The sequence below is a fragment of the Eumetopias jubatus genome, unplaced genomic scaffold (assembly GCF_037043125.1).
Source record: "Eumetopias jubatus isolate StellerSeaLion01/CBP00866 unplaced genomic scaffold, mEumJub1_p1.0 scaffold_3, whole genome shotgun sequence".
NCBI lineage: Eukaryota > Metazoa > Chordata > Mammalia > Carnivora > Otariidae > Eumetopias > Eumetopias jubatus.
Window position 1 is genome coordinate 6,785,657 of NW_028274809.1, and position 11,998 is coordinate 6,797,654.

The window sequence follows — 11,998 nt, forward strand, 5'->3', positions numbered from 1 at the left end:
GTGCCAACTCATCACACTGTACACTTTAAATATATGCAATTTTATTTGTAAGTTAGACCTCAGTGCATCGGGGGTAAGGGGTACACACAGTGCGGGGAACAAGGGTCTGCCTGTTCAGCCTCTTCCGTTGACTCTTCCTGATGAAGTTTTATATCCTACTTAAAGTCCAGAAAGAACCCCATGGAGAGTGTGAATGTGGTCATAGTAAAATGGTAACATTCTTGGGGCACCTGGCGGGCTCAGCAGGTGGAGCACGTGACTCTTGATCTTGGGGTTGTGAGTTCAAGACCCATTCTGGGTGTAGAGCCTACTTAAAAATAAAATCTTAAAACAAAACAGGGGGCTCAGTCGGTTTTAAGCGCCCAACTCTTAATTTTGGCTCAGGTCATGATCTCAGGGTCACGAGATTCAGTCCCGTGTTGGGGGCTCCGCTGCTGAGCGTGGAGCCTGCTTAAGATTCTCTCTCTCTCTCTCTCTCTCTCTCTCCCCCTCTGCCCCGCCCCAACTCGGTGTGCACACATGTGTGCTCTCTCTCTCAAAATAAAGTAAAATAAAATAAAATGATAGCATTCTTCATATCATTATTCAAATCTCCTTTTTGTGTCCCTTAGCAAAATTCGATGTCCTTCTTATGACCTAATAATATCTGATGTCAGCTATACTGTAGGTAGTTGCAATTTTTTTTAAGATGGTATTCTTTACATTATGTTTTACGTGGTCATTTTCGCACACACAGGGAAACTGTATGCACACACACAAACATAAATACAAACGCACACATATACATGTATCTTTTATTTTTAACTTGTGCGTACCATAATCCTGTTACCCTTATTAGTTCTAACAGCTTTTCCATTGCATCACAACTATGATTAATGATAAATTTGGCTTCTTTCCAGTGATTGTATCTTACTTATAAAATTGGCTAGAACTTTCAGAAGAGTGTTAAATAATAGCAATGCTTTTTATATAGCAAAAGGGAAAAAAAAGGCAAAGAATGAAAGAAAAATGGTTAGACCATCTCCAGCTTTCCATGTGTCAGTATCATAGGCGAGCATTTAAGTGACATGGAAATATAATATTTAATGAAATGGGAATTTAGCCATCACAGACTTTTAAATGAGAAAATTTAGTTCCAACGTTCATAAAATGATTTCATGTTTCTTTAGAAAGAAAAAGTAGAGAAACATAGATATGAGCTTCAACATGGATTTGCTCAGGAGGGTACCTCACTCAAAGAACAGAACTTGGTTCTCGAATCAAAAGAGTAGCCAATAAATTATATCTTTTCAGTAAAGTGAAATATTCTAGATCTTTGCATCCTTTGCAAATGTGTATTTCATCATCAACTACTCTCCTGAGTGCATCAGATAAGAGGACTTCTCTATTTTACTTTTATAATAAACTGGTCTACTCTTGACTGCTGTGAAAAACACACCCTCCTCCCCCAAGCACCAAGACACGCTCTTCATTAGGCTCCAGGTGGACGGCTGCAGAAGGGGCTCTGCTGGGTAAGACGGGAGGAGCCGCATTCAGCAGAAAAGGCAGGTGTTCCAGAGCGTCCACTGGTCAGAAGCTGTTGGGCTTTCGGTCTCAGAAATTCCTCCCAAGAAAGTAAGGGTTATTTCTCAGGTTCATATATCCTAGGGAGCTGTATGCTGGTCTCAGGGGTGGAATTAAAATGGGATGTTGTGAAATTCTGGTGTGTTGGGAGGGAGAGGATATGCAGGGCTAGGAAAGGCACTGAAAAGGGGTGCGTGCTCACCGATCAGGAACTTGCCCTATCACACCTTGCCCCAGAAGTTTCTCTTCTGCCCCTAGGAGAGAAGTTAAAAAAAGCTGGTCACATTTGTCACCCTGGCTGGTGGCCTGGGAGGGCTGCTTTTCCAGGCAGCACTGCGCTGGGGTCCCTCCAGAGAGGTTGAACGGCCTGCACTTGGTAATCATTCTTGACGATGTTGTTGAAATATTTGTGCTTTTGAGCGCTGCTTGGATTAAAAGCCTAGCGATGGCTAGGGTTTCTGCACGCATGGAGTTGACAGTGTTAACATCTACAAAACACGTGAATTCAAAAACCAGTATGACACACTATTTTCTGACACCTTCCCACCCCCTCACTTATGTATCTGTTGTCACATCTTTTTAGAGTGGAAAACCCACCAGCACCCCAGCACTGGGACCGTCCATCCCCTCCAGAGTCCCCGTGTTCAAGAGTTCGCTGATCAAAGCGGAAAATAGGCTTCTCTTGATAATCCTAATAGGCTTCTCAGTTGCCAATAGGTGCTCAAAAATATTTACACAATTACAGAGCAAGCTGGATTCTTCAAATAAATGTGAGTTGCAAAATTTGCCCATGAAAAGTTTTTTTTTAATGTATAAAAACTAAATCATATATTTAATTATGCATTTTGCTCAGCAAATTTCCTGAATATAAAAGTGGCATGAGGGTCACCTGGGTGGCTCAGTCGGCTAAGCGTCTGCCTTTGGCTCAGGTCATGATCCCAGGGTCCTGGGATGGAGCCCCTCATCAGGGAGCCCGTTTCTCCCTCTCCCTCTGCCTACCACTCTCCCTGCTTGTGCTCTCTCTCTCTCTCTCTCTCTCTCTGTCAAATAAATAAAGAAAATCTTTAAAAAAGGTGACATGAAATATCAAACTTAGCAATAATACATGGGCACAAATTCGGTATTTATATTGTTATCTTTTTCATTCAAGTGTTATTGAGGTTGAGACACCAACAAGTACTGCATTGTCTATACTGCCCACTATCTTGGGTCTCCTTGGGGAGGGTAGTCAGGGTGCTTTTCAAGTATTCATTTTTATAATATAAATGCTTCAGGGCTGATTAATATTTCAACTTTCACCCATCGCTAGGATATGAGGAAAAATCTGGCGATCAGGTCTGCTGGAGAGCAGGACACGTGGAATGCAGAAAAGCAGGAGCGGAGAGAGAAGCGGGGCATCTTTGCCTCCAGTAACTTCTCACTTGGGAACCTTCAGACCCAAATCTCCTTTCTTCCCTATTTGCTGTCTTTCTTTCTATTTCCTGCCTCGTATTTGCTTTTATTAACATCCCTTCCATTTTCCTTGGCTGCTCTCCAACGTATTGCGCCAAAGGGCAGAGGGCTTGAGTCCCCTTGCTGTCCCTAGCAGGGGACACACCATGTCTTCTCTGGGCAGAAGCTGCACAGGCTCTTGGTGCTTCACCACTGGAAATTTACTGATACAACGGGGTCCTCAGAAAATCTGGGCAAAATAGAAGATCAAGCTAGACATAAATGCCGAATAAAGGGAAGAAGATGATGTTTGGGCAGAAAGCCAGAGGTTCATCATTTGAGCCATTTCGGAAGTAAAGTATGAGCCAGCTCTGAGCATTCCACCCCCCCCCCCAACCCGCCGCACTGCCCTCTCCCTCCTGCCACATCTTCCCTCGGCTGGGGTCTTCACAGGAAGAGCCTTACCCAGCAAGATGGGATATCCACCCCAGGGTCTCATGGAGCCCTCAGAGAAGCTAGGTAGGTCCTCAGGAAACTTCCAGAAATGCGGGGAATGTTGCCCTGTGTGGATGGTACTTCTCTCCCCCTCCCCGCCTCCAGCCCCTTCTCGTCCTCCCCAGCTTCCTTCCCTTCCAGGGACCTTCCCGATTACGTGGACTCAGTGGAAACAGATCTTCTATGATTCTATGCATTTTCTTTCACCACAAATCCCAGGATCTGAAGGCCAAAAGATAGCATAGGGGTCACCTTGACCAACCTCCCTCTTTTTATACCCTGCACCCCACACTGCCTGCCTAAAGGAAAAAAATAAAAAATAAAATAACAGACTATTTAGGGCTGAATTTAAGCCCTTGCCTTGCCAGCCGCCGTCACAATCCCGTACTGTAGGCACAAGCGCTGAACCAGTACTTGGCTGATTGTGGAGACAATTAGCATTCGTTACTTGTTTTAATGAGCCAAGCGGATAATTGTTTCTGGCCAGAGCCACTGGGGACAGGAGCAATTGTCTGCGTTCCTAATTTCTGGGTTAAATCTATGCTAGTGGAGCGCTCCTATCAGAGGCAAGCCTGGAATTGGTAAGATGTCTTATCCACTGTCCAAATCTTCCAGGGACACCAGAGCTGAGATCCAGTCACCCCCAATGCCCCCCTTCCTTTGCATGGTGCCTAGGTGCTCCTGCAGCTCCCAGTTCCCAGGAGGAGGGGACAGGGCTACCCCAGCCCAGCTCCCCTCGAGCTACCTTCACGCCGGGCCTGCGTGAAGATAGCTCTGGCTTTCTGCCCAAACATCACCTTCTTCCCTTTATTCGGCATTTATGTCTAGCTTGATTTTCTATTTTGCCCAGATTTTCTGAGGGCCCCGTTGTATCAGTAAATTTCCAGTGGTGAAGCACCAAGAGCCTGTGCAACACCTCGCCAGGGCCCGAGGTCCACGTCACTGCAGCTCCTCAGCATTCGGATTAAGACTTGTTCAACCACGCTTTCTTTTAGTCTCCCGAGCTGGCTGACACGCTCAGGATTGACCGAACTCTGTTCTTAGGGCTCCGAGGGGTTTGCCCCCACACAGATTTGATGAGGCAAGGAGCCCCACTACCAATCCTAAGAAGTCCTAATTGGGAGCACGCTGATATTTCTGGGTAAAGTTTGGTAAAGGTTATCCATTTTGTGTTGTTTCGTGTTGAAAAAAATGTGAAGGTTTCAGAACATGCCGCCCCAAAACACGACACTTTGGCATGTGGATTATTTGAGTCAAAGGTGAGGGAGAGCCAGCAGGCATAGGAAAAGCTCTTTACCTTCCCCTACACCCTGTAAGAACAAATGTACTTCCCCTCTTGCAGAGGAAATTTAGATTTATAAAGGAAATTTCCATTAGTAAATATACCAGGAAGAGAGCCTACCAGAGGTGGTCTTTCACTAAAGAGGCTCTTACCTGCATAATAAGGCCCCTGGGATTTACTGGTTGTGCCCATTTTCACTTCCTTCCTTCACCCAGCCCAGAATTTGCCTCCTTCCACCCCAAAGCCCCGACCACCCCTCCCTTTTCCTTACTTCAAGATGGTATGTAAATCTCAGTCTTCTGAGAATCACCTCGGGTCTCATATTTTCCTGAGCCCCCGTGGGTACATAGATAATTAAAGTTGGGGTTTTTCCTCCTATTAATCCGTCTTATGTCAACTTAATTCTTAAACCAGCCACAGAACCTAGAAGGGTAGAAGGAAGCATTTTCTCCTCTACAGTTTCCAGGAAGCCAAAAATACCAAGTCCTTCTTTATTCAGTAGTTGGATTACTCAATTATGCCAAAATTTGAGAAAAGATTCGCTATGAATAATTTCAAACTATTGAACTCTTTTTAGAAAGTTGGCTGGAGGATGGATGAATCAGGTGTACGCGTGCGTGCGCGTACGCGTGCATGCGCGGAAATGAGGGGCAGATGTACACCAGCTGCATCATTTGCCCCTGTAGCTAAACCTGTGCTTCTGACTTCTCTTGCTCTCCTTTCCCTCTCATCTGCAACCTGAAAGCAATGGGGAAACAAGGCGTTGCTCACTGCAATGTCTGTGTGTGATTAGTTGCCAACCGAATGAACTTTTCTAACATATCCATCTCCCAGAAATAGTGAAACTGAGAGAAATGGAGGTACAGCTTTTGGAAACACCTACTATGCGCTGGACGCATCATCGCAGTGTCTTATTAAACTCTCAAGGACACCTTGGATACAGTGTTAACATTCTCTTTTTAAAGATGTGGAAGGTGAGGATCAGAGAAGTTAAGTGACGGGTCTAAGATCCCACAGCTAATAGGTAGTTGATACAGGATTTGAGTCCATGCAATTGGATACATGTATATGCAGAACGCTGTCTACTCTAAAACAGGGACCCAGATATCAGGGGGACCTTCTGGTCTTCCACCATTCCTGCAAGCTCCTAGGGGCTCCCCTCCCAAAGTCTCTGCTGCTATCTAAGTGCCTGTGAGTACGTGTGAGCTGCTTCTGCTCCATCCCTCAGACACACTGATGAAATGCAGCCACTTCAGTTGGGTAAGAAAGCTACTCACACCAAGCATTTTGTGGGTTTAGCAACCCGACTAACGGTCAGGTTTGGGGGTGGGGTCACAAGCCCACAAGCCACAGCTCTTCTCTTCTCCCCCACCCCTCCCAATATTACCCCTCACTGCTCATCCAACAGGCTCTGGATCCAGGCACTTTGTCCACGTTGGAGATGAGAATGTGCCAAGGACTACAGGGTAGCCTTCCTTTGGTGGGTTCCCAAACGGACTCAAAAGAATGAAAACTGTCCTGTCCTTGAGAAAAGCAACTAATGGGCGATTTGTCCAAACTGCTAAGTGTGCTCTCATCTATTCCCTACAGCATAAGTTACTAAACAAACTTTCTTTTCCAGAGACCGGCTGTTCTAACTGGAGGTCAGGGATTGCTTTACTTGTCGGAGAAAGTGGCATGTACTGTTTGAGACATGTACATTAAAAATTTGTTGTTGTTTATCTGAAAATCAAATTCAGCTGGATATCCTATATTTTATCCAGCAGTTCTAAGACAGAGGCATAAGGAGGGTAGTTTAATTTCATGGAGGTGTTTTTCATGGAGGGTAGACTTAGAAACTCAGAATTTGATTGTGCTGCATTGCATAACCATTTGGAGGGAAGCAGTTTCTTAAATCGTTTGAATTCATTTTCCGTGAACTCACCATTTTATTAAAAAGTTGGTTAAGCAACTGCCTTCAGCTCAGGTCATGATCCTGGAGTCCCTGGATCGAGTCCCACATCAGGCTCCCTGCTCAGTGGGGAGTCTGCTTCTCCCTCTGACCCTCCCCCCTCTCATGTGGCCTCTCTCTCTCTCTCTCATTCTCTCTCTTTCAAATGAATAAATAAATAAATCTTTAAAAAAAAATATGGCTGAATGTGTCACACTAATTGGAAACATGGCTATCACAACATCCAAGTACGTTTTTAAGTAAGCTGGGGAAATTGGCATTTTAAAATGCTGTTCACACAACCAGAATAAGAAAAGAACTCGACACCCAGGAAGTGCCCTGCAAGGGCAAAGAGGAGAAAAAGGGTGAAAAAAGCCAAATAGGGCAGATTCTTCTGCCTTGGAGCTCGCCTCAGCTCGCGGCACCCCACAAAGCAGACTTTCTTGCCTCCTGTGCCAGACTGACTCACCTGCAGAACATGGGGCAGCCCCATCAGCTCCTGAAGTGAAAAAAGGGAAACAGACCTGCCCTGGAAATATACTCAGTATCTAAATGTTGAATGTGGCTGCACTAACTACAGAAAGAAGGCTAATGCTTTGTAGACAAAGTAGCCAAATTCTCATGCGCGGCAGTGATCAGCAAATGAGTAAATGGTACAAGCACTTGCGCTTCTCTTTCCAATTTCCTGATGCCAAATAAATGGTGCTGGCCCCACGCAGCAGCACGACCTTCACTTGCATTTCCTTTTCGGTTTCCAAAGCTAATGGTTTTTCCCATTAGGCTTATAAAAGTAATGCATGCTCATTATTGAAAATATAGAATGTTCAAAAAACACGAGGCGCCTGGCTGGCTGGCTGGCTCACTCGGTGGAGTGCGTGACTCTTGATCTTGCCGTTGTGAGTTTGAGCCCCATGTTGGGTGTAGAGATTACTTAAAATAAAACCTTGCTTTCTAAAAAAGAATGTTCAAAAAAAACCAAACCCACAAAATCTAGCTTGGTAAATTCCCACTACTCAAGACACTTTTAACCTCAGATGCATTTCTTTCCAGTCTTTTTTAAATGCTATTTTGTATAATGTATACATTGTTGTGTGTGTGTGTGTGTGTTTCCACATCGTTTAGAACTCTTTTGCACCTGGGTGGCTCAGTCGGTTAAGCGGCTGCCTTCAGCTTAGGTCATGATCCTGGGGTCCTGGGGTCCTGGGGTCCTGGGATCGAGCCCCACGTCTGGCTCCCTGCTCAGTGGAGAGCCTGCTTCTCCCTCTCCCACTGCCTGCCACTCTGCCTACTTGTGCTCTCTATCTCTCTGTCAAATAAATAAATAAAATCTTTTAAAAAAACAGAACTTTTTAAACATCATCTTAAATAGCAACAGGATACTGGAAGTTAATGGTGAGATTAACAAAGAAATGTACAACAAATTGTTAAAAACAAGATAACATGCTCGAGATGAGGTCGCTTCTGCTAAGCCCCACAACATGAAGCCGAAACTTAACTTAAGCCTCACGTCACCAAACTGAGAATTTTAATTACGGTTTTGACTCTCCCAGAAATAGAATCTTAAGCCAATCCATCAGGAATTGCCTGACCCGCACCAACCAGATAATCCACCATCCTCTAAATAAGTGACCTTGGGATAGCCAACCTGATTTTGTGTCCAGCATAATTTCCTTGTTCCAGCTCGCTTCTGCCTATGAGTCTTTCATTTTGTGCAGCTCCTCGGAGCTCCTTTCTGTCTGCTAGATTGGATGCTGCCTGATTCATGGAACCTTGAATAAAGCCAATAAGAGCTTCAAAATTTCCTCAGTTGAATTTTGTTTTTTAACAGTCCTTTTAGGGAGGATCCACTTTTCCCACAAACAAGCATGCATACATACGAAAGACACTTCGTCCAACTGCAGGCTGCAGACATTGTCATAAGTTCTTGAAGGGGTCGCCTTTCCTATAGATTTCAAAACACACAAGAAAATGAACACTTTTCGTTAGGTTTCTGGAAATAGGCAATATCATTTTTATGTCCCTACTCTTGGGATCAGAATCTAGCTTCATTGCCTAAAAAAAAAACAAGATAACCACAAGTTCCTATTTATGCACAAATATGAATGTATAAATATGTTCGTAATAGTGTTCTTAATGATTTCAAAAGGATAAAATAAAAATCACCTAAATGTTCAGCATTAAGGGGGTCGGCTAAGTAAATTACAAAACATGTAAACAGTCCTCTCAGTAAGAGAATTATTCAGCCATCAAAAGCAAAGATTATGAAGAACCTTTATCGATGTTAATTTTGGGGTTTTAGGGAAGCTCTATGCCCAACATGGGACATGAACTTGCCGCTCTGAGATCAAGAGCTGCAAGGTTGCTCTATCCAGCCAGCCAGGGGCCCCTACTGATGTTAATTTTTTTAAAACCTGAATACCCAAGTTTATGTAAGCAAGCATTTAGATTTTATATGCATATGAAAAGGGACTGGAACCAAACGTAAGAATAATAATAGCCAAGTGATGAGTTGGTAGGTGCTTTTCCTCTTCGACTCTCTTAGATTCTAGGTTGTCCAAAGCACCTTTCTTATTTGTAGTAATCCTGCTTTTGTTTGTTTTCTCTGCTTACCTTCTGGTTGTCAGGTCTAAGCATTAACCTGTCAGACCCCTGGCTGAGCACCTCGGACTTCTCATTTTCAACCACATCAAGTACCTACAAGGCTCACTCCCCCCCCCCCGCCCCCGGAAAGGGCATTTTGCCAATTGCAAAGCACTGTTTGTTCTTGGGCAAACTATTTAGTCCGGTTATCATTAGAAAATTTGTTTGCACAGACCTGACTGTTGCAGCTCCTAAAATTGACTCTTGCTAATACGACGCGGAAAAAGAAGGAGCACAAACCTTGAAGAATTGGAGATGAGCCCTCGCCTCTGCAGGTTCATCGTGGATGCAAGAGGGAGGCCCCTCCACCAGCACCCTTTGATGGAAGACTCTGGGGAGACACCCTTCGTAAGGGAGACCCGCTCCCTTTTCTTTCCTATACTTGCCATGTAGCTGCAAAGTATGTTGGCACCTCACAATGAGGTGATGGAGAATTGGAAGCAGCCAGGGAGCGTGAGGATCCCCGTGGAGAGACCAAATGTATTGGAGATCCAGGGAGGATGGGTCAAAAACCCAAATTAATATATCCAGAAAGAAAGCTGAGCTTGAGCTGGACCTGAGTCAGTATTTTTACACCACTGGGTTTATTCCAGTCTTTGAGGCCCAGTCCAGAGGTCATGTTTTGCTGGTGGGAAGGCTGGTGGTGCTCCTAAGTGGCCCTTTATAACATGGAACAGAAATGCAGACAAAGACTAGGAAGACAAGGCACAGTTCTGGAATCAGAGCTCCATCAGACGGGCCAAAATCCTGTGTAGGGTTTGGAGAAGGAATGCGGTGTAATAGAAAGAACCAGAGCGTTGGAGCCTGAGAGGTGGGCCTTTGAATTCCAGCCCCCATCCCCTCACGGGCCCCATGGCAGCCTGCATTATTGCTCCCCTGCCCTGTCTGAAGCTTATACAGTGGCTCCAGCAGCCGTGGCTGCAGCATCCTTTGCTGGGTCCTCTGCTTCCCATGCCCCAACGCTGCACGGAGGTCGGCACTCGCTTTGCTCAGTGAAAAGTGAGCAAAAGTGATATAATGTGCCACTTCCTGGCTGAAACTCTAAGTGAAAGCTTTCTTGCTCTTTCCTCTTGGCCATGAGAACACCTCCACCCCCAAATCAGCTACCCCCCTCGCATCTGGTTGTAGACAACATGGCGCCACGCCCAACTCTCTGCCAAGGCGTAGCTTGTGTGAGAAGCAGAACTCTGTGGTTATAAGGGACTGATCTGGGTGTTATTTTGTTGCCAAAGACCTATCTTAAAAATGCTATCCCCTTAAGCCTGTTTCTTCATCTCTGACAAAGCACTTAACAGGCTTATTTCTTGTGGCTCTTTTGAGAAGTGAATGGACTGATGGTGGGAACACATTTGGCTGAAAAACATGGAGAAATAAAGGGTTGACACTGTCCCCCGGACACTGTGTTCTGGCGATTGAAAGAGAGGGCCAGTGGCCAGAGTTTAAACTGTTTTTGTTTTGTTTTCGCCTGAATTGTAATTTCTCTCTCTCCTTGGAAAATATTGATCTAGAAATGAAACACTTAAAACCCATGCCTTTTTTTTTTTTTTTTGATGTGTTGGAGAAATGCAATCTTCCTGAGGGAAAAGGCGGTCACTGTGGTTGAAATGGCCCTCTCTTTGCTAGCCTGAGCCTGACCTCTCTCCAGTGAGAAATTGCACAAGACTTGTAGGCCTTCCACCCAGATTTATTTTTCACAAACAGCCCAGCTAGGAAAACCTGCTTACATGGCATAGCGCTGCTTCTGCAAAGAACACCTGAGGCTCCCTGGCTTATGTGAGGCACAAGGCTATCCCCCCAAGACCTAACACTTGTGCCTGCACGGTGTTTGAGGCTGGTGCCTCCCTGTCTGGCCCCTTGCTTTAGCGTAGTTTCGTCTTCCTTACCTCGTGCCTGCACAGGGGACCTTGTTTTGGGGCTGGGCTCTCCCTGGAGAGACATCGCTGCTAGATTCTTCTTCCTAAACCCCAGCCCGATCAGAGTCTTGGGACCAAAATCCTTGCTTGCTCCCCATTGTCCATCAACATCTCCACCTCCTTCCCTGGGTCTTGGGGATTCTCTTCAATCACAACGCGTTCCTGCCCAGGCAGAAATTCTGCCCATCCATTAGGAGGTGGACATTCTCCCGCATGACAATCTTTTCTAATCTCCGATCATATGTGATTTCTCTCAACCATGAAAACGACTCAGCCCTCAAACTTCCCTTTAATACATTTTATAATTATGGTCGAAAATCTGGAAGTTAAAGAAAATTATGGAGGGAACAGTAAAACAGAAACATAACCACATCTTAGGAGAGAACCACTGTTAAGGTGTAGTGCATTCTTCCCCTGCAGTAGATAAGGACGGAACAGGATGATCATCCTCAGGGTTGGCAGAGAAGTGTGAAGTAAAGACTATCAGCAGCATGTTACCTTAGAAGACAACAGGGAAATAAAAAATTGTAAGCCATCAAAATTAAAAATCGTCCACATTCCTTGGGGCCGTGATTCCGCCCTTCTCAGATTTATTCTATGGAAATAATAGCAGAAATATGCAAAAGTATCGCTGTGAGAAACCTCACTGCACCATTGTTTTTAATTGCATAAAAGAAAATTGGAAACACCTTAACGGTCCATCAGTTGGGAATTTGTTTCATCAATTACAAAACATCCATCCAA

General features: G+C 44.9%; 2 long non-coding RNA genes across 4 annotated transcripts; one reads left to right on the forward strand and one right to left on the reverse strand.

Annotated features, from left to right (window-relative positions):
- Positions 1 to 511: 511 nt before the first annotated feature.
- On the reverse strand, positions 512 to 9,863 carry LOC114210905 (uncharacterized). Of its 2 annotated transcripts, XR_003609608.2 has the most exons (4): positions 9,582 to 9,863; positions 8,579 to 8,643; positions 8,347 to 8,470; positions 512 to 1,817 (listed from the first exon to the last, which is right to left on the reverse strand). It is a non-coding gene; the product is annotated as an uncharacterized LOC114210905 (long non-coding RNA). The 2 variants fall into 2 exon arrangements; XR_003609609.2 differs by lacking the exon at positions 9,582 to 9,863 and adding an exon at positions 9,312 to 9,369 and having other exon boundaries at positions 8,347 to 8,643.
- On the forward strand, positions 1,442 to 3,335 carry LOC114210904 (uncharacterized). Of its 2 annotated transcripts, XR_015767827.1 has the most exons (4): positions 1,442 to 1,614; positions 1,822 to 1,939; positions 2,147 to 2,333; positions 2,873 to 3,335. It is a non-coding gene; the product is annotated as an uncharacterized LOC114210904 (long non-coding RNA). The 2 variants fall into 2 exon arrangements; XR_003609606.2 differs by having other exon boundaries at positions 1,442 to 1,939.
- Positions 9,864 to 11,998: the final 2,135 nt, after the last annotated feature.